We start from the raw sequence: 21,449 nt of genomic DNA on the forward strand, positions 1-21,449 counted from the left end.
GACTTGGATTTGAAGGTTGCTATGTTCTAACCCCAACAGACCTCACTGGAAATCAATGACACTGTCTGCCGTAACCATCAGTTTCAATGGGCTTACACTGAGTAAAATTACGGTAACACTGGCAACAACCCTATAGAATATATAATATGATATGATATAATTAATATAATATAATATAATATAATATAATATAATATAATATAATATAATAATATAAATCTGGCTCAGGGAAGACCCACTGGAGGCCAGTGACCCCCAGTCAACCACGCCAATCAATTTTAGTAGGTCTCTTGGGTATTATTATTCTTACTATTGCAGTTTATTGCCCATCCATTACCCACCTATTTTAATGGGTTTCCTCTTGAGCAGGACCCAACATTGCCTACAACCCAATAATGATGAAGATGGGTTTCCCCAGCAAAGGCCTACTCAAGAGTAGAATCCACTGGGGTCAACGGGTCCAGGTTGCTCCACTATCTTTCAACAGAGACAGCTTTGGCAGAAAGAAGTCACCCCAGGGTGCCACAGCACACTGGTTGAAAACCTAGGCCCTAAGAAGTAGGTCACCACACAAAAAAACCAACCACAGCAAAAGCAGAGAGAGAGAGAGAGAGAGATACGGACACCCTAATATGTGTCTGTGAGAGGGGAGGTCATTTTATCCTTTCCTAACTTCCTATTGAACCTGCCCTGAGGAGTAGAATCTTGCTGCATAATCTGGAAAATGAGAATTTATTTATTTACAGTGCATAGGTTCTATCCCCACAAGGTGGGTAAAAACAATTATAACTTTTATTTTTAAAATAAAAACTCCGTTGCTTTCAAATGGGAACCTGAGAGGGCCAGTGCAATAAATCTGCAACATAGAGATACCTGTTGGGCAAAGCAATATATTAATACACCACCTTGCAATGGCACCTGTGTGCCTTTTATTATTAACTATCAATGCAAAAACGAAGAGGATTTTCCCATAGAGACCGACTGCCACTCTGATTCCATGGGGCGGAAAAGATATCCACCATCTGATGCTTTCGCTTTCTTACCCGAAGACGCGATTGTCTCTCAGCTAACTCTATGACAGAAGAAAAGGGGCGTGGAGAAGGGGAATGACGAAGGAGGCGCGTCTTAAACCGGGTGCGATGAGGTTGAAGGCTCCTTTGAGACCCGCCCTCTGTTTGTTCTTATTGGCCTACTCCTCCCCTTCCCTCTACACTGACCTCACCCTTTAGAACTTCCCATTGGCCGCATCCCGCTGCCTATCAAACAAAATCGGCGGATTAGAATATCACGTGAGGGGGCGCGCCTCGAACCGGCACGCAGATACGCGAGGCGAAAAGAGGAGAGGCGGGGAGTCACAAAAGGGCGTGGCCTCCACAGAAAGTGGGTGCGGCTAACAGGCACGCAGACGTGCGTGTCGAAAAGGAGCGGAATTGCCGGAGGGGCGTGGCTTGATCGGAGAGGGGCGGGGCCTGGAAGGGGAAAGCAGTGACGGCGGAGAGGGAAAACAGAAGGGGGCGTGGCGCCGCGAAGCCGGCGGATAGGCTGCAGTCGGCAAGTGGGCGGGGAGAGCAGCCGGCGTCGTCGAAAGCGAGAGAGGCAAGAGGGGGCGTGGCCCGAGGCTGGAAGCCGATCGCCCGCCTTTTCCTGCCCTTTGCCCTTCCCCGCGCAGGCGCACTGTCCTCCCGGGCCTTTCCTCCCGCCTCCTGTCAGCGGCCACCTGAGGGAGCCTCCTCCCCTCCCCCACCGCGCTTCCCTCCCCTCAGCCGGGCCAAGCCGGGCCTCGCCTCGCTGAGGGAGGAGGACGAGCGAGGAGGAGGAGGAGGAGGAGGCCGGCGGCGGCGAAGGAGGAGGCCCTCGGGAGGAAAAGCTGAGGTAAAGTCCGCGGGGCCTTCGTTCGGGGGCTTCGAGGGGAGGGCGAAGAAAGAAGTTCCTGCGTGAGGGGGAATTTTTTGGGGGGGAATCCCCACCCCCGCCGCACAAACACACACCGCGTGTCACACAGGGGGAAGGGAGAGCAAACGGAAAGGGGCGGATTTCTAACATTTTAATTATTTTCATATTATTTCTTAAATTTCCACATCCCGCCCTTCCTCCCAAAGGAGCCCCCCATTTTCCGCCACCTTTTGAGGGCGCAGCGTGGGGGAGGGAAGAGGACAGGTGTGTGGCGTGTGCGCTTTTTCTGGCGGGGCTCAAGGGGGGGTGCAGCACTGGCACCTTATTTCCAAGAAGGAAAGCACTATGTATATATAATATAATACATGTATGTCTGTCTGACAGGCCAGTGTGAGTATTCATAGGATTTTTTCGAGTTGGAAGGGACCCTGAGGATCATCTAGCCCAACCCCCGCAAGGCAGGAATAGGCAGCTGTCCCTACGTGGCCTTATCAGCACCACGCTCTGTGTGTTTTCGAGCTGGTTTTGTTGGTTAAGGGGCAGAAAGCAGGTGGTGGGGTTTTTTGGGGGGGTATTCGAGAGGTTGAGCAGAGGGAGTTTTTTGGGGGGTTGGGTTTGGAGGGGTTGAGGAGAGAAATCTGGGGAAGCGTTTGGAGTTTAGGGGGCGTTCAGGTTTTGCGGCTGAGTAGAAGTTTGTTTGGGAGTGTTTGAGGGGCCGAGAAGCAGGAGTTTTGGGGGGGTTTGAGGGGATGAGCAGAGGGAGGTTTGTGCTAAGGTGTCAAGGGATTTGATACTAGGAAGCAGGAGGGGTGAGTGGTTTAGGTTCAGGGAGAGCAATCATCATCATCATCTTTACCATCAATGGCTAACATTCATTCATTTGTTCCCCACGCATCTGACTGGGTTGCCCCAGCCACTCTGGGTAGCTTCTAACACATAAAAAACATAATAAAATATCAAACATTTCAAAACTTCCTTAATACAGGGCTGCCTTCAGATGTCTTTTAAAGGTTATATAGTTACTTATCTCCTTGACATCTAATGGGAGGGCTTTGGAGATGGTTTGTGGGAGGGGGGGGGGGTTCAGAGGGATTTTGGGGGTGCTCAAAGAATGAGCACTGAGGACAGCATTTAACAATATACCACTTGATTGTCGCAAGGCTTTTAAGGGGGTTTACAAGCAATATTAAAATTATCAAAAGCAGATAATTGAAATTAAGAGTTAAAAAATAATAATTGTGGTTCACAACATCTAGGGAGCCCAGCGTATGTGTCCATCCCTGTTGTACATTACAATTCTATGTAGCTTTCTGGATCCAGACCCCAAAGTTTTTGTTCTGCATGTAGGTGGCAGCTTAAGCAAGGAGATGGTAAGTGTCTGGCACATCTCCCCTCACACATTAAGTGGGGGAAAGGAGTTGCTGAAGAACAGGCTATCTTTATTGCAACACACTGTTTGTCGGGGCTGCTGTTCAAAATCATCTGGAAACCTGGTCCAAAATGGGCCTTCTCAGTAGTTTACACACCCACACACTTATGGAGTAACTTTCCCAAGGAGGCTTGCCTGGCCCCATCTCTCTGGTGATGAAGTCCTTTCTTTTGATGTTGCTAACTGCAGCTCCCATTGCCCCCAGCATACATGGCCAATGGCCAGCGATTATGGGAGCTGTGGTTCATCAACATCTGGGGGAGGGGCAAAGATTTCCCACACCTGATTCTAGGCTTTGGGTCTCCTGAACTTCTATTAACCTTTCCCACCTTTGTTTCTTCCAGGTGTTTTGGACTACAACTCCCAGCTGCCACAGCCAGCCCAGTCGGGAACCCATCAGCCTTGACATCATAGAACCAGGCTGGCTAGAGCAGATGAGAACTGTAGTCCAAAACATCTAGAGAGCACCAGGTTGGCAAAGGCTGGCTTCAATAATCTGAGCCTTAGATGTTTTTTATTTTGGGGGTGTGGCATGGGAGTTCTGTTTTGTTGTTTTTATGTAATTATTCATCCACCTCCCCTTTTAAATGTTTTTTTTAAAAAAAATCTTTATTAGCTTCCCCCCCCTCCTTATTTATCACTAGCCATCCAAAGGACTTTGTTATGGGGTGGCATAGAAATATCAAAAAATAAACAAGGAAGAAAAGAGGTACCAAGAGTGGTGGGTGAAGAAGGAATTTGCTTTGTACATATGGAGCTGACTTGAACAAAATCTGATCATTGGTCTGTTTGTCCCAGTATTTTCTGCACTGACTGGCAATAGTTCTACAGGGTTTCACAGTCAGGTGGTATTCCCAGCTCCTAGAGGTGCCTGCGATTGAACTTTGGACTTTTTACATGCAAAACATGTGCTATACTACTCAGCTGTGGACCTTCTAAAGATAATGTAAATTTCTGATCCTCATGCTTATGAACAGAGGGCTGGTTTAAATAGGAACATGGCTTCTACAGAGCTAGACTCATTGGTGTATCTAGCATTGTCAACATTGGCTGGCAGTGACTCTCCAGGGTTTTGGACCAGGAGTCCTTTCCAGCCTTACCTGGAGATACTGAGGATTGTATTTTAATATTCTGTTGGAAGCCACCCAGAGTGGCTGGGGAAACCCAGCCAGATGGGCGGGGTATAAATAATAAATTATTATTATTATTATTATTATTATTATTATTATACATGCCTTCTGCATGAAAAACAGTTTACCACTAGGCTACAGCCCATCTCCAAATATAGTTTCTAGAGATGTGTGTGAGGGAACATGGAGGGCTCAATGAGAATGCCAGGAGAGGAGAAGAGCCGGTTAGGGAGACTCGGGAAGAGGGTGGGGTTGGTGCAATTATACACAGGGTGGTATGGGAATCCACTGGGTCCAGGTGTTCCAGGAAGGAAGGGCAAGCTGAACCGAGATCAGGGAGGTGGGAAATCAAGAGGTATAACTAGAGGCATGCAGGGGCTTGTTTTGTCTTAGAGATGGAAGTTTTGCTGGTGGCAGAAGGCTGAGCAACGAAAGAGCAGCAAAGGGAAGGAAAGAACGCTCCACAGTGGCGTATGGTGGGTTGTCAGCACCCGGGGCAAGGCAAGTAATTTGCACCCCCTAACCCGTGGATTTGCGCCCCCTAACCAGTGGATTTGCGCCCCCTAACCCTAACCCCAGATGTTGCGCCCGGTGCGGCCGGCCCCCCCCCTGCACCCCCCACGCTACGCCACTGACACTCCAGGCAACATTTTGGCTAGCTGTGTTAAGTCTCTGGCAGGAAAAAGAAATTAAACCTTAAAAAGACGTAACAAATGTATTATGGTGGAAGCTGTCATGAACTGGAGTCTAGTGCCCTCAGATACGTAAAGTCACTTGTCTGGTGTATAAACCCTGCCATATGCGAGCAGTGTGGTGTCTAAAAGTATGCTTGGAGTGCCGAAAGTGGACAGAGAGTTGTTCTCTCCATCTCTCATAACACCAGAATTCAGGACCATCTAATGAAGATGAATCTTGGAAGATTTAGAACAGACAAAGGAAATACTTTTTCAGACAGTGCATGATGAAACTGGAATCCTCTCTCACAAGAAGTAGTAATGGCTCCCAACAAAGATTAGATAAATTCATGGAGAATAAGGCTATCAGTTGCTACAGCCTATGATAACCGTACATTACTTCCAGGATCGGAGGCATAATGCAAGTTGTTTGGGATCAGAAGTGGGAGAGTTGCTGTGGTTGCACTTAGGTCCTGCTGGAGGCTTCCCATTGGGACATCAAGTTGGCCACTGTGAGAACAGGATGCCAAACCAGATCAACCACTGAACTGCAGTGCACTTTTAAAGTTTTTATGAGGGCTGGGGGGAATTATATATATGTGTGTGTGTGTGTGTGTGTGTGTGTGTGTGTGTGTGCTTGTCATGAACTATATTAATTCCCCCCAGCCCTCATAAAAACTTTAAAAGTGCACTGCAGTTCATATATATAAAAAAACCTTCATTCCTGCCCATCATCAGAAGACCTCAGGGTTGGTTACAGCAACTACGTAAATAAAACCCAATAATAAAATATCACATAATGTTGTCAAGTATGCTTGTTTCTCACTACACAGGCTGATATTACAGTGTTCACAGAAAGGCAGGTCCTCAGGCAGCATCTAAAGCTGAGTACGTTGCTCTAACCTGGCTCAGTCTTAATCTCAGGGTTCAAGCCCCACAATGGGCAAAGGATTCCTCATGGTCTTATCCACAACTGGAGCTTCTGTTGCTGAGAAGGCCCTCTGATGGGTGAGTGGTCCTCAGATTTAACTAGTTATATTAGTTAAAGTGCAGTATTCATATGCCATTTAATTACCTAGATCTCTAAACTCTCTGTAAAAAATAACAAAGAGCATGTATTGGATAAAACCTATTATGCAACAGAAAACTTCACTGCAGTGCATTGCTTGAAATGGAAAGGCCATTGCAAGAAGACCTCTCTACTCCCAGTCAGGAGGACGCTCCACATAATTGGGCCCACAGTACTGAACACACTTAAGGCTGGAACTTGCAGCAGGGCATCCCCTGCAGATCTTGGGTCCCCAGCAGGACAATATGGCGAGATGCCCGGATCCCAAGTTGTTAAGGGCGTTATATGACAAGAAGCTACAGCTTAAATCAGTGTAAAGTAATTGTTATGTCATCAGGAAGCAGTGCTGCTGTTCACACGTCCTGGCATTGATAGGGCAGCTGAAACTTGTACTAAGATAAAAACCAGATCTAAGCTGTATGTAGGAAGCTGCCTTATGCTGAGCCAGATCAACACTGACTGGCAGCTGCTCTTCATGGTTTCAGGCAGGGGAGCTTCCCAGCCCTGCTTGGAGATGCTGGGGATTGAACCTGGGACTGACTACATACAATGCATGTTCTCTACCTCCGAGCTGCATCTTTCCCCCCTACCCACCCACCCCGGATAAATCCGTGGAGGGTCAGAAGAGGGGTGTCGAGCTATGCAGGCCCACAGAAGTAAACTAGCCCCTCAAATATTTTACCTGGAGCCAGCCAGTAGCCCAGGTACCTAGCACAGTGGTGAGGAACCTGTGGCCCTTCAGATCTTGCTGAACTATCAGCTTCCATCCAGCCGCAGGCAACGTGACCCAGTGGGTAGGGATGACTAGAGTTGTAATTCAGCAACATCTGGAGGGCCACAGGTGTTCCCCACCCTTCCAATGGGAGAATCTGTTTCATTCTAAGCCCATGAGGCAGGTTGCTTGAGACATGATTTTGGGGGGGGGGGCGGATGGATGGACTAGTGCTCTAACCACTTCACTTCACTGCCTAGGGTGGCCCAGGAATGCAATTCCAATAGCCTATGATGGAATGCTCAGCTAACCACCCTTCTCCCCTCCCCTACCCCGCAATTGATTTCTGTTCCTGAAATAGCTGGGGAAGTGAGACATTTCCTTCCTCTTGGATACAATGACAGGGATGTTAAGTCCTCAGGTGATGAGAGAACTGCCCTACTTTTCAAATCATTAAGCCAGTGCTTTGTGTGTTTATGCTGGGGGGTGGGGCCACCAAAAGCAAGGATTTCTTCTTTTCACATGTCACTCCCTCCCTCCCCAAGAAATGTGCTTTTGGAAGAAAATATTACATGCTCTGGAGATCCATTGTGTGTGCCCCTCCCGCTTACACAGGCCATGGTTGGGGATTTGGGTTGAACAATTCCTTATAGGTTAGGAATCAAACCTTTGCTTTCTTGTGCTCCATTCAAAAAGTTCTTTTAGAGATGAAGTTGCGTTGTGTTTGTGTGTGCGCCTTTGTTCTACCTTTCCATTATCTCCAAGACAACAGCTGAAAAATTAGGAAGGTTGTCAGCTGTGCAAAACTTCGGGGGGGGGGGGTTATTAGCCCATGCTGTGCACCCACCCATACCTGTGCTAGACAGCTGTGGCACGTACCCTGTGAGAAATGTATTTGGAGATATTAACCTTAGGAGACAGGGAAAGGCAACTAACACAGAAATGTAGAAATAAAGGGGTGTTTATTTTTTCCTTTATTTTTTCATAGTACTGGGAGTCATCTAGTAAAACATACCGTCCAACATTTCTCTGATGAAAAAAGGGATGTCCTATTCCCTATTCCATAACAGTTATAGTAGTAGTAGTAATAATAATAATAATAATTATACCCTGCCCACTTTGGGCTGCTTCCAACATATATAAAAATATAATAAAACATTAAACATTAAAAATAACTTCCCTATACGGGATGGCTGCCAGGTGTCTTCTAAGGGGTGTATAGTTACTTATCTCCTTAGCTCAGGGGTTGCATAACACCCTACCCTTCAACATTTATCCCATGAAAATTGGGACAGCCTACCATACCCTCCAACATTTCTCTGATGATAATAGGGATCTCCTAAGGAAAAGTGGGACATTCTGGGATCAAATCAGAAACTGGAACAGCGTCTATAAATCTGGGACTGTCCCTGGAAAACAGGGACACTTGCTCTGGAGTAGAACTTAGTTGAATGCAGCCCAAAGAAGAACTCTGCAGCTGGATCAGGCCAAAGGAGGACCAAGCAGTCCAGAGTCCTGTTTTTACAGTAGTGAACCGGATGCCCCAATAGTAAGTCCCCACAAGCAGGACCTGAGTGTAACACCAACCCATGATTCCCAGCTGCTAGCCATGATGGTTAGGCTCAGGGCCTCCTTGCTGGGAGACAGCAATGCTTTTGAATACCAGTTGCTGGAAGCCCCATGATGATGGTGGTTAGACTAATTTATGGAGCACACATTTATTAGCAAGTTATTAGTGTCATGTGAATGTGAGGTCCAGTTTAAAATATCCAACCAGCACCTGCCACTCCCTCAACGTTCAGCATACTTTTAACTGTCAGAATTGCCTGGTGCAGGCTGAGATTCCAGCATAAAGGCAGCAGCAGGGGGAGTTATCTAGAAACTTTTTTGTGCATGGAACTGTATTTACTTCGAAAGCTTGCTTCTGTGTGTCCCCACTTCCATTCATTGAACAATTGCCAAATGTATAAAAGCCCATGTCAGACTGGAAGCTGCAGTCCAACTCACTGAAATGTTTTCTTGCAAAATTCTCTTAAAAGGGGGGTTATGAAACACACCTTTCCTGTTTATGTTGGGAGCGGGTGTCTTGCCACTGAAAGTGGTAATAGGTTCTTTCTCACCCTAGTAAACACTTGGTTGTCTCCAACAATTTCCTACTCAGAGTAGACCCATTGAAATTAATGGACATGACCCGAGCATGTCTTATTTTCAATGGGTCTACTCTGAGTAGCGTTAGCTTGTGTGCAGTGCTAGTCATCCTCAGAGTAGGCTCACTAATATTAAAGAACACAACTTACTTAGATCAATTCACTTCAGTGGGTCTACTCTAGTTTAGTTGGATGCAACCTGTCTTTAAAAACAAAACTATTCTGAAGAATTTCACCCACCTTAAAACAATGCAACTCCTGCCCCCCCCCCAAGGAGTGTTTTATGAACTGCTAGTTTTATAATGACAATCTTAACTCTGGTTATGCCCTTCAGACTACACTGCCTGATGCTTCTCTTTGATGGCTTTGGATTGATGCTGGTCTTTGCTATGGGGATTGTTTTCTATAACTTAATGTACAAAAACCAATCTTAACTCAACTTTTGCAGGTTGCATGGGGAGGGTGGGCCACATTTCATAGCCTGCAGAAAGCATGATCGTTTATAGTGTGCATGTTCTAGAAACATGGCTCTGTAGGGGTACATGAGCAACAGGAGAGAAACGAGAAGCCTCTGTTCCAATGACTTTACAATTAGAAAGGTTGATGGCAAAGGAATGTGGGAGAGAAATGGAGCAATATGAGTATAGCACAATGGATGTGAACCACCGAGGCCACATTCCCTTAAGACTTTATTTTGTTAGGGGAATGTACAAAGTAGTTTATAAAGTGTGTATGTGGGGGAAGCAAGGGTGGGAACTTCAGGCCTATTGCACAAAAGCAGCCCCATGCCTCTCCATTTGGCCCTCAGGACCAACGTTCGAAATTCACCAGGCACATTTTGCAACTGGCTATCGGCCACTTGCGACCATGTGAAGGTGCCTGGGCAAAAGGATGGCGCCTGACGTCTCCACCATCTGGAGGTGCATGCCTAGGGTTCCTTGGACCTGGACCTTTTTCACAAACTAGAAACACATTCTGTAGAATTCTATCCATTATATTCTATCTGCACAATCAATGAATTTCAGGAACCAAAAAGTCTTACTGAAAAATACAACTTTCAAGCTGCCTGGCCCCAAAATGGCAACCAGTCATTCTGTTTTGACGACTGTAACCCTGGTTTAAGGAGCCATTTTGTGCCAATCTTATATATCTAAGTTTTTTTCACTGCTCGAGACTCTACCCAGGCCAGCATCTCTCACCAGCCTTGTCTCTTTATCTCCTTGGGTGTTTTTGCCTGGGTAGGAGTCCTTTAATTCTGACAATGCATCTTGCTTACATGGATGGAGGGCAGAGGGGTGTGTGGGCGTGGGTGTAGAACACACCTATGTGTTGTACCTATGGTACAAAAGGTAAAATTTGCATTTATTGCTCTGGCCACTTTCCCTTCTGGCTCTGCCCACCACCACAATGTGGCCCCTGGAAGGTTAGCCCAGGTCTTTATTCCCATCCAGGGACAGAGTGTGAAATGTGGGTGAGGCAGGATGCCATAGGAAAAGCAGGAAGCTAATAGAGTCGCAGGAAAAAAGGAACAACTTTTTGCTTGGTGCGAAATCTAATCGCTGTCCACAACTTTTCCAGGACTCCCAATTATTTCAGTTGGAAAGTGGGGTGCAGGCCATTGCATGCCGAGGGAATTTCATGTCCGTTCTAGCTCCACAGGGGCATTCTCAGAGTTCAAGAACACATATCCCAACCCAATCTGTGAGGCAGGATAATAGCAGGCTTGCAAATGCCCCACACCTTGGTTACCTGTGGAAGAGCAAGAATCATCTCCGGCAGAACAGGTTGGGAAGCTTTATGAGAGCCCGTTTCTGTGTCTCTTCTTTCTTTCTAACTTTTTTGACACAAGTTGTGCATTTTTGGAAAACCATTTTAAAATATGGTTAGCAGCAGCAAAAAGATAAATGTGGGCTGGTGACTTATTTGTAAGGCTGCTTATTCCCATTTTAAAAGATGGAAGTGAGCACTGGGAACTGATCCCCCCAGAACCAAAGCCATCTACTGTTAGGGTGGGGTGTAGTGCGCAGGATAGCTGCGCCACCTCCAGAATTCTGCAGCACACTACTGTTCTTGTCCCCATCAGCAGTTCAGAAAAACAATGAGTTGTATTTTAATCCCAGGTGTGCAAATCTTGCTTTGAGGTCAACAGATTCCTTTCCCCCTCCCTCCGTCTTTCATATACTGTACACAAACCTATTTATTTAATGTAAGTTGACTCATCTTCTCTTTGTCATTCCAAGTGCACCTTTCCGCATACACCTGAACAAGTTATGCTAAGTGGTTTCACTTAAGAGCCCAGTTGAACAAGCCCCGCTAAAGTCTGACACCCAAGGGTGCTAATTCTCCAATGAATACATAGATAGGCAATCTTTTTAAGTCAGGGATTTGGGGTGCGGGGGGCACGTTTTTCAGTTCTAGGGCTGCATTCCCTTCTGGCAAAGGTTTTGAGGATTGCCTGCAAGTGGTGAGCAGGGCCACAGGCAAAACTGGGCAGAGCAATGGATGCAAATTTAACCTTTGGGCAGTAGGCTGGTTTCTGCTCACCCACACTTTTCTCTCCATCCTCCATCAAGGCAAGCAAAGAGGCTTTATCACAAAGGCACAGACAGTGCAGTCAAACCAAAACACCCAAGGACAGTGTGAAGCAGGAGCTGTGACAGGATGATGCAGGGTGCCAACTTGAATCAAATATTGGGGGGCCCAGGTAAGCCCCACCCTGTATAATTGATCGCATGATGCGGTGCACACACACCATTTGAATGGCAATGCTCATCAACTTTGGGGGAGGGGCAGCTCCCTCAAACATTTTATTGTGGGGGGAGACATCTCAGACCATAGGAGTTGGCTCCTATGGGGTGATGCATGGGGAGAGTTTTGAGGGCCAGGTAAGCTGGAGGGCTGAATTCTGTCCATGGACCTGAGGCTCCTCAACCATCCTTTAAATGTGTTTTCCTTTTGAAAAACAAAAAAAGCAAAACTTAGATCCTAATAGGATTCAGTACACGAGTGATTTCCATGCCAGGGCTTGAAAAAGACAACTGCCATTTTGAAAGCATCATCTCCTTTGTGGAGCAGGGAGACCCCCAAAGAGCATTGGCCCCTCTGTTGTTGTTGTTGTTAAAATTTCTATACAACCCTTCATCTGAGACTCACAGGGTGGTTTATAATACACCTCTCTGCCGTGGGCAGGGCTTTCAGTCTGGGTGGAGGGCAAGGAATAATAATAATAATTTTATTATTTGTACCCCGTCCATCTGACTGGGTTGCCCCAGCCACTCTGGGCAGCTTCCAACATATATAAAAACATAACTAAACATTAAACAATTCCCAATTCAGGGCTGCCTACAGGTGTTTTCTAAAGGTTGTATAGTTACTTATCTCCTTCACTTCTGATGGGAGGGCATTCCATAGGTTGGGCGCCACTACCAAGAAGACCCTCTGCCTGGTTCCCTGCAACTTCACTTCTCACAGTGTGGGAACTACCAGGTCCTTGGAGCTCAATCTCATAGCTCTGTGATAGATTATCTGCTTTGCATGTAGAAAATTCTGTCCCTGGCATCTGCAGGCATGACAGGGAAGAGACCCTGCCAGAGCTGCTGCCAGTCAGTGTGGACAACACTAAGCTCAATGTACCAATGGTCACTATTAAGGTTTCTTCCTATGTTCCTAACTGAATGCCAGACTACATGGGCCTTTGGTGTAATCCAGCAGGGCTCTTCTTATTTTAAAATCACCACCTCCGCTGTATGGATGGTTCCTGTGCACAAACCTCTTCTCATTCCCCTGCTCTTCTGTCATTGTATTATTTGCCATGTGCTGAAATATTCCTGTGCTTCATTATAATGATTTTTTTAAAAAAAAGTTCTGGTCTGTGTGGATCAGAGGTACACACCTGCTTGGTACCATGCAGATTTTGTTGGCCACTGTGAAAAAAGGATGCTGGAAGGCAGGACTTGAACCCATGGCTTCAAGTGACAAGAAAGAAGATTCTGACTCAACTTCTGGAATAACTTTCTGACAGTGGAACAGACTCCCTCAGGAGGTGGTGGACTTCCTTGGAGGTTTTTCAGCAGAGATTGGGTGGCCATCTGTCCTGGATGCTTTAGCTGAGATTCCTGCATTGCAGGAGGTTGGACTAGATGGCCCTTGGGGTCCCTTCCAACTCAACAATTCTATGACTAGATAGGCCATTGGCTCAATCCAGCAGGGCTCTTCTTACATTCCTCGTTCTTGGCAATCAGCATGGCCCAATGGTCAGAGATAATGATAGCAGAAGTGTACTCCAACAACATCTGGAAGGCATTACATTGGCTAACCCTAGGGGAGGTGACTAGCCTTCACACAGCCTACCAGGCAGACAGGTATACCTTGAACTGTCCCCCTTTTCTTCCCTCGCTCTCAGAGCGGTGTGCAATCTCTAGCCTGTCTCAAGAGAACACTCTGTGTGTGTGTGTGTGTGTGTGTGTGTGTGTGCGCGCGCACACACGCACGCACACACACACATTAATATTTAGGAAAGCAGATGATGTAACCCTTGTTATTTCTGTCGCCACTATCCTTAGCTGGAAGGAACCTAAAGGGAAACCACTCCACGTTTTGTTCATTTTAAAATATTAGCAGTATTTAACTAAGGCCCTCCTCGCTTGACCCAACATGCTTGCTTGCTTCTTCCAAGGCCCTGGAATCAGAACATTAACAGTTAAACAAATGTGCAAATGTAGGCCTGTGATTTGTGACTTGGCATTGTTGTCTCCATGCCTCACCGTTGTGAAATGGCATTAACATAGTTTATTAGGCCTGCTTCCAGAGGGACTGTCTTTGTTCCCATATTTGCAAGAGGTTGTACTGTACGTTCTGCTTTGCATGCAAAAGGTCCCAGGTTTAATTCCAGGAATTTCCAGGTAGGACTCGGAGGCACTCCTATCTTTTAAAAAAACCAAAACCATGGGGACTGGAATCTTACTACATCTTTGAAATTATCCATAGGTTATGTTGTTCTTAACACTGCCTGCTATTAGTTGCAAACCTATTATTCAGACAGCAACAAGGTCAGGGAGATCACATGCACCTCACCATTAGCTTCCATTGGGGATGCGGGGCAATAGTCAGGGATGATGACAGCTAGAGTCTAGTAATAATACTAATACTAATTTATTTGTACACAACCCATCTGACTGGGTTGCCCCAGCCATTCTCGGTAACTTCCAACAGAATGTAAAAATACAATGAAACATCAGATATTAAAAACTTCCCCATACAGGGCTGCCTTCAGATGTCTCTGGAAAGTCGTGTAGTTGTTTATCTCCTTGACATTGGGCGGTAGGGCATTCCACAGGGCAGGTGCCACTCCTGAAAAGGCCCTCTGCCCGGTAGCTTCACATTCGCAAAGAGGGAACCACCAGAAGGCCCTTGGAGCTGGACCTCAGTGTCCGGGCTGAATGATGGGGGTGGAGACACTCCTTCAGATATACAGGGCCGAGGCTGTTTAGGGCTTTAAAGGTCAACACCAACACTTTGAATTGTGCTCGGAAACATACTGGGAGCCAGTGTAGAACAAGGGAAGCAGCTGCCAAACAGGTCACTCTGTGGCAGCCCCTAAGCTGTGGAACCCCCTCTCTACAGAGGTGAGCATGGCACCTTAAATTGTACGGAATCAGAACTGTAGAGTGGGAAGGGACCCTGAGGGTCATTTAATCCAAACCCCTGCAATGCAAGAATCTCAGCTAAAGGCCATTCAACCTTTGCTTAAAAACATCCAAGGAAGGAAAGTACTTTACTGTATGCTGAAAACACACCTTTTTAACCCTCACCTTTGACACCCTAATTTATTCCTCTGAATTTCAGTTCCTGGGAATCACAAGTGGAGAGATACTGTTGCACTTGTGTCCTTGCTTGTGTTTTTCCCCCAAAAGTGGCATCTGGTTGGTCACTTTGAGAACAGGATCATATGCTAGATGGCCTATTGCCCTGAGCAGCAGGGCTCTTCTTGTGTTGCTATATTTTAGGCCCCACCCTATCCTTCCTGATTGTAAATTATTTATAAACAATTTCAATATTGTCTTTATACATTGCTGTAACCTGCCCCAGCATCTTATGGGGAAGAGTAGTATCGAGTGCTAGCCCTACTCACAACAGACATGCTGCAATTAAAAGGCCAAAGTGAGTCATGCCCATCAATTGCAGCAGGTCTACTCTAAGCAGGACTGGTATTGGGCTTTATTTCTTGGCCACTCTGACCTTAAACTTTGCACGTGGTCACCTGTTTACGGTGCACTATCTCCAAACTCCATCTTAAAATGCCGTAGGACTGGGCAGCATCTTCTGTAGCAGATTCCTGTTTCAGCTTATAGGATCTGCCCTCCTGTTGAGAATTTTAAGTTTAAGAAAGCTGGCCATGTTTCCCTGGCAAAATATAAGAAAACGAAAAAGGTCTTCCTCTATTCCATTTGTTTAGGTGGCGAAGGAAAAAAAAGACAGTACTGTAGATAGCCATTTTCCCTTCGGACCCACCCTGCTCCTACAAACACACTAGGGAGTATAATTAATGTGGCACAGCTGATGCCCTCCATTCTTCAAACACAGCGTTACCTTAAAGGCACACCCCAGAACGTGACACCTAAAAGACCTTGGAATGCTGACAGCCATCATGGCCAGCCTCATGACCAGCCAGACCACACCTTTTCACCTGCTTTGCATTCCAGGTTTTATTGTGTTCACCGAAGGGTAGTTGGTGTAAGGGCTGGGCGTGTTGCCGCTGTACTTGCCTCTGGTGTAGGCTTGAAATCTCATCCTCAAAGATGGGGTGGGGGAGCTGTAGTGGGCACAAGAGATTGGATGGAATTTATTAATACCGCATTTACTCAAATCTAATCTCATTTGGCCAAATTATGCTGCGAAAATTCAGGTGCGCATTAGATTCGATGGCACATTTGCATTTGCCAGCAAATACCTTTTTTGGTTTCAAGGTTCTGAAAATTGAGGTGTGCATTAGATCTGAGGGCACATTAGACTCTAATAAATATGGTAACCTTAAAGAGACTTAAAAGTTGCTGATGGAAGAAGCCTAAGAGCTGCAGCCCATAAGAGACTGGAGCAGGGTCCACCACTGTGCAAGCCTTGCATCCAAAGTTGTACTCACAAGTAGACCCACCGAGTAGTACCTTCTACACAGGGCAGACCCACTGAGATGAATGGACCTGTGTTGGTTATGTCCATCAATTTCAACAGTTCTAATTCCTGGATAGAATTAGCATTAGATACAGCCCACTCAAATGAAATGACATGGCTAGATTGGGCCCATTCATTTCAGTGGCTCTACTGTTGAGTAGAACAATGCTTTTCATGCAGCCAATTCCTGGAGTCTCTCCTTCTAAATAAAAGATGGGGTGGGGTGCTTCTGCCTGCGACCCCTGGAAGGCACTGCCAGTAGCAGTAGACTGAGGTGGCTGGTGTGTGTGCCCCCCACCCCAGTGGCTTGAACCTGGGACCTCCTGCATACAAAGCAGGTGCCCAACTGCTCCCCCCAAAACAAAATTACAGTCCTCCAGCTCCGAATCAAGTGCTGGTTTTAACGAGGAACACAAAGGAAACCTGCCTTATGATGTCTGTGGCTGATTGAAGTTTGGAGCCCAGCAGTCATTGGAGGCCTCAAGGGGTTTGGCCATAGGTGCTTCTTTACAGCTCTCATTTTAACCCAGATTGCGAATGCCCCAATTTCGCGGAAACTATACCGAGCAATTGTGGTGGAGTGGGTGGGAGAACCATAGAACTGCATAGTTGCGAGGGGCTTCGAGGGTCGTCTAGCCCAACTCCTTGCCATGCAAGAATCTTTTGCCCGACGTGGGGCTCGAACCCACGACCCGGAGAGTCAGATTCCACCGACTGAGCTACCCTGTCCCTAGCATTAGGCCCCAACCGTTGAAAGCAGGCTTTCAACTCCGCAGCGTCAGCGGAGAGCTCCGGAGCACCTGGAAGCTTGCTGACAGTTTAGTCGGCCGGCCCCGATAAAGGGATTACCGTTCCGGCCGCGGCCGCCCTTATTCCCGAGTAAACGCAGCAAGCAAAGTCGTGTCGTCGGCACCCCTGGGCCTCGCCAAGCGCCAGGCAGCTGCGAGTCCCGGGCGGCCGTCATTCTCCTTCCTCTCACTCCAGGTCCAACAACAAGCGCTCTCTGGTACCGAGGCCCTAGCGAGGCTGGGCGGCTTCTCTTCCTCCCCCCGCCCCCCAGGCATGCAAAGCCCCATCGGATGTAGCAGTGGCAGCCGCCGGGGTGGGACACGCAGAGAGAAGCCCCCTGCCTCTCTATCGGCACATACCCAGACTTGGTTTGCCGCGGTCCAGCCTCTCCACGTGGCCCCAAAGAGAAAGAGGAACACCAAAAAAGTGGGGGACCAGCCCCGTCGCATCCTCAGCCATCCCCCCTTCCTTCTCTGCCCCGATCTCCAAGCCGATCCTTCGCTGCGCTCTCGCTTTACGCCTGTCTCCTGCCCGAGTCTCCTCGTTGCGCGCGCGCGCTCCTCCAGCCGTTCCATTTTGCGCAAAGTTTTGAGAGCGGAGTTGGCGAGGGCGGGCGGAGAAAAAGGAAGGAGATGGCAGAGGCGGAGTTTGCCTGCTGCCATCTAATTAAGAGCTTGGCCGGGGGAGGGAAGAGAGGAAGAGGAAGATCGGAGGAGGAGGAGGATTCAAGAGGCAAGTGGGCCGGCGGCGGGCGGTGCGCGCATGCTCGTGCCCAGCGACTCCATGTGTAAAGAGCGCATTTGGCCAACGGAGGGGGGCGAGAGCGCAGCAGGATTGGGAGAGAGGAGGGATCTCACCGGCCGGTTCGAAAGAGGAGGCTGCTCTTCCTCCTCGCTTCCCCCCCCACCCCCGGTGAAGGGGGTGGACAGAAAAGGGAGGCTTTTTCAAAAAAGAAGTGGACCTACCCGCCCTTTCGATTTGGGGGATCGTTGAAGCGGCTTTGTAAGTGCGTCTCTTTAAAAGTTGGGGTTTTCCCCCCTTTGGGGTGGGGGGGAGGAGCGAGGCGGTGGGAGGGGGATCCCTGCGGCCCCTAGAGGAGTGGGGCACGAGCAGAGGGGGCTGGGGCTGGGGCTGGAAGCCTGCTTATCTCCCCGGCCTGGCTGGCTTGGGAGTTTGCTGCGCCTCCCGGCCCCTTCGCCTGGCAGGGTGGGGGAGGCGGGAGATTTTGCTTGCTCGACTTCCTGGCAAAGCGTCTTCCGAACCTGCGACGGGGGATTTCGGGAGGAGGCGGACGCTAAGCAGCTGGCGAATAACTTTTTCTTTTTCAAAAAGGTTTCGTGTTCATAAAAACTTGCAAGAAAGTGGGTTTTTCTTCTTTCTTTGGCGTGCTTCACCGAGGATGGAAATGGGGGGGGGGGACAGAGAGAGAGACAGGAAGCTGGAACTTGGGTTTTGGAGGAGACTTCCTCTTGACAATATACACTTTTATTTCCACGAGAAGTAGTTTCCAAACTGCTCCGCTCGCCGGGTTCTGTAGCATTATCTGATAAAAACACCCACCGCGGCCTTTTGGGTGGGAAGGAGGAAAAAAGCTTGCTTCAAAAAGTTCGAGCCCTGTTTTGTCCTCTTTCCCCGGCCTTGCTTCTTCACTTCCTCTTCCTCCTCCTGCCACCATCCCGCACTCCCTCCTTTCCCTCCCAGTTTGGGAAGAAGAGAGAGAGACTGGAGTTGAGTGGGGGCGGGGAGGCAGAGGGCGGCCGGAGCACTGAAATACAAAGCATGCTTCAGAAAATAACTCCCCTCTGCCACCCGCCCCCCCAAAAACACAGTTTTATTGAGTGTGGGGAGGGAGAGTACTTCGGAGGGGAGCTTAGGAGACAGGTCAGTGGGGTTTCTGGGGCGTCTGAAATGGCTTCCTGACTTTGAATGAGCAGGCCACTGGCTTTATTGGGCGTGGGGGGGGGGGGGGACAGAGAGGGAGAGGTTAAAAAAAAATCGGAGGGGAGGGGAGCTTGAGGACATAATTGCGTCTTCTCTTAGCACCTAAACCTGGCAGGTCGCCAGACAGGATTCTGTTCCAGAATAAAAGTCCCTCCTCAATCCTCCTGTTAGGATGAAGATGATGATGATGATGGTGGTGATGTGCTGGAGGGGTGGGACCTAAGCTTCCCCCTGTAGCCCGATTGGCCTTGCAAGAGACCTTTTCTCACTCTTGCCTTCCCCCTCCCCCACCAGAAATCTTGCCCCACCTCTTCCTGGAGTTTTGCATTTATTTATTTATTTGATTTTATTTTCCATTGAGCTCTGTCTCTGTGACGGTTTCCTTTCCCACTCCATGGACTGGCCACTGTTGCTTCAGGCTTTCTGGTTAGCCAGGTCTTCTTTTGCTTCAGATGGCTGCTCTCACTCTCTGTTTATAGGGGAGTAGTTCCTCTTCTCTACTTTCCCGCACCCCCTCCAATCTCCCTCATCACCTTCAAATCCTTCTCAAAATATCATTCCAAATGGGCGTCTCTTTAAGCTACAGAGAGGGAGGGAGGGGAATGGGGGGGACCTGTGGCTCCTCTCCAGGTGTTATCAACGCCAGAAGGCCACAGATGTTGCCCCTCTTCAGTCTGCAGAGCCCCCGCTGCTGTATATAAACAGGCAGCCGCTTTCTATCAGGGAAGACTCTGGTTGTTTTGGGACTATAACTCCCATCATCCCTAGCTAGCAAGACCAGTGCTCAGGGATGATGAGAATTGTAGTCCAAAAACATCTGGATACCCAAGTTTGGGAAACACTTCTTTAGCCGAATCCACCCTAATCTGTGAGTCATGCAGAATTCCAGGGGTTCCGAGTGCTTCGCCAAGGTCCGCGCTTGGCCTTTGGGAATGAGGCACAGCGGAGACACTGGTGTCTCTAGGATATATGGCTTATTTACACATATATCCCGCCCGAGCCTGTAGTGGAGAGGTTCACAGCATTAACACCCCAAAAGCGTCTTGTTTCTCCCATAGCTGCGGCCTTGGATTCAAGCAGAAAGCTAAACGTTGTGCTCTGCCTTTTCCAGCCAATTCTGAAACTCTACGTCAAAACTCTATTTCTCCAAAACTAATTCTGAGTTGAGGGAGGGGCCCCCCCTCTTTTGCTATCCTAATGGCTAATTACCTTCCTTTTGTCCATCACCCCAGGCAATTTCCTAGTCAGGAAATATATTTTAACATTTACCTTGATTAAATTCTAACTCCTGCTGGACACAGGAATTTAGGGTGTCTTGCACCCACAAACATAACATTTTCCAGTGATAGCCAACATGCTGCCCTCCAGCTGTCTTTGAACTCGCAGCAACCACAGAATTGTAGAGTTGGAAGGGCCCCAGGGTCATCTAGTCCAACCCCCTGCAAGGCAGAAATTATGGGCAATGGTCAGGGAAGATGTTGGTGTTGGGTGTTTTGGTCCAGAGGCCACAGGTGTTGTTCCCATCTCCGGAGCGGACAGAGGAATATTCATCTCTCTAACACTAGGAGCATAGAAAGCTGACTTAAACTAAGTCAGACTGTTGGTCCATCTAGCTCAGTGTTGTCCACACGGATTGGAAGCAGCTCTCGGGGGTTTCAGGAAGGGACTCTTTCCCAGCCATCACTGGGGATTGAACTCGATACCTTCTGCATGAAAAGCAGGTGCGTTCTCACTGAACTGCGGTCCTTCCCAAAGAAGAGGGGTTGCCTAATGTGACAGGTTGGCAGTAGGTTCAAGAAGGCCTTCAGAAAAACATTTTTGGGTATTTCTGTATTGCTTGAAAACCACCTTTGGATCATGTTGGCATGACAGAGGGGCTTCCAAATTTGGAGAATGAGAAAGTGTCAGATATATAAGCTAATCACCAAATTAGGTTATATATTAAATTAAACCTGGGTTACAGGCACCACAGCAGTATGTGTAGGTGCCATTTTGCAGTGGAGTTTATTCCTATTAATTTCATTTCTTTACTGGTTTATATTTTAAATAAAAAAATCTCAAAGCCGTTTACAACATTAAATAAAGCAATCTAGAATACAACAGATTCAAGCTTCAAGGAAAATATTTCAGATCCTTCTGTAAGTGACATTTTGCTTTCTCCATATTTAGTTCCCTGCTTAATTTATAGAGCTGCCCCATAGCAGAAAGACTCTAGGAAGCCAGTAGTGTGTAGTGGTTAGAGTGTTAGACTAGGACCTGAGAGATTAGGGTTCAAATCACCACTCTGTCGCCGGGTGACCTTGGAGTCAGTCATGGCCTCTTCACCTACCTCACAGGGTCGTTGTAGGAATTAACTGAGCCGGGGGGTAAACCATGTACTCCTTGGAGAAAAAGGTGGGAGATAAATGCAATAAATGACCTGCTTAAGACAACTGGAGGGGCCATTCGCCAACCTGTCATCCAGATATCTCCACATGGTCACAAATGAACCCGTGTCA

The 21,449-nt window shown here is 47.8% G+C and overlaps 1 protein-coding gene and 1 long non-coding RNA gene across 21 annotated transcripts in view; one reads left to right on the forward strand and one right to left on the reverse strand.

Annotated features, from left to right (window-relative positions):
- The first annotated feature begins 1,720 nt into the window (after positions 1–1,720).
- Positions 1,721–21,449, forward strand: part of GATAD2A (GATA zinc finger domain containing 2A) — an 82,921-nt gene continuing 63,192 nt past the window's right edge. For 3 of the 19 annotated variants that reach the window (XR_014543338.1, XM_083594588.1, XM_083594591.1), the window contains exon 1: positions 1,726–1,872. The gene's annotated coding sequence lies outside the window, so the exon portion shown is untranslated. Of the gene's footprint in view, positions 1,873–17,712; positions 18,017–21,449 lie in introns of those variants that run through there. The other 16 variants (XM_083594586.1, XM_083594590.1, XM_083594593.1 and 13 more) reach the window with 13 other exon arrangements.
- LOC310753615 lies at positions 5,828–17,516 on the reverse strand. Of its 2 annotated transcripts, XR_014543386.1 has the most exons (4): positions 17,370–17,516; positions 14,850–15,865; positions 6,098–14,798; positions 5,828–6,024 (listed from the first exon to the last, which is right to left on the reverse strand). It is a non-coding gene; the product is annotated as an uncharacterized lncRNA (long non-coding RNA). The 2 variants fall into 2 exon arrangements; XR_014543387.1 differs by having other exon boundaries at positions 6,098–15,865.

The sequence above is a fragment of the Podarcis filfolensis genome, assembly GCF_964270895.1.
Source record: "Podarcis filfolensis genome assembly, chromosome: 18".
Classification (NCBI taxonomy): Eukaryota; Metazoa; Chordata; class Lepidosauria; order Squamata; family Lacertidae; genus Podarcis; species Podarcis filfolensis.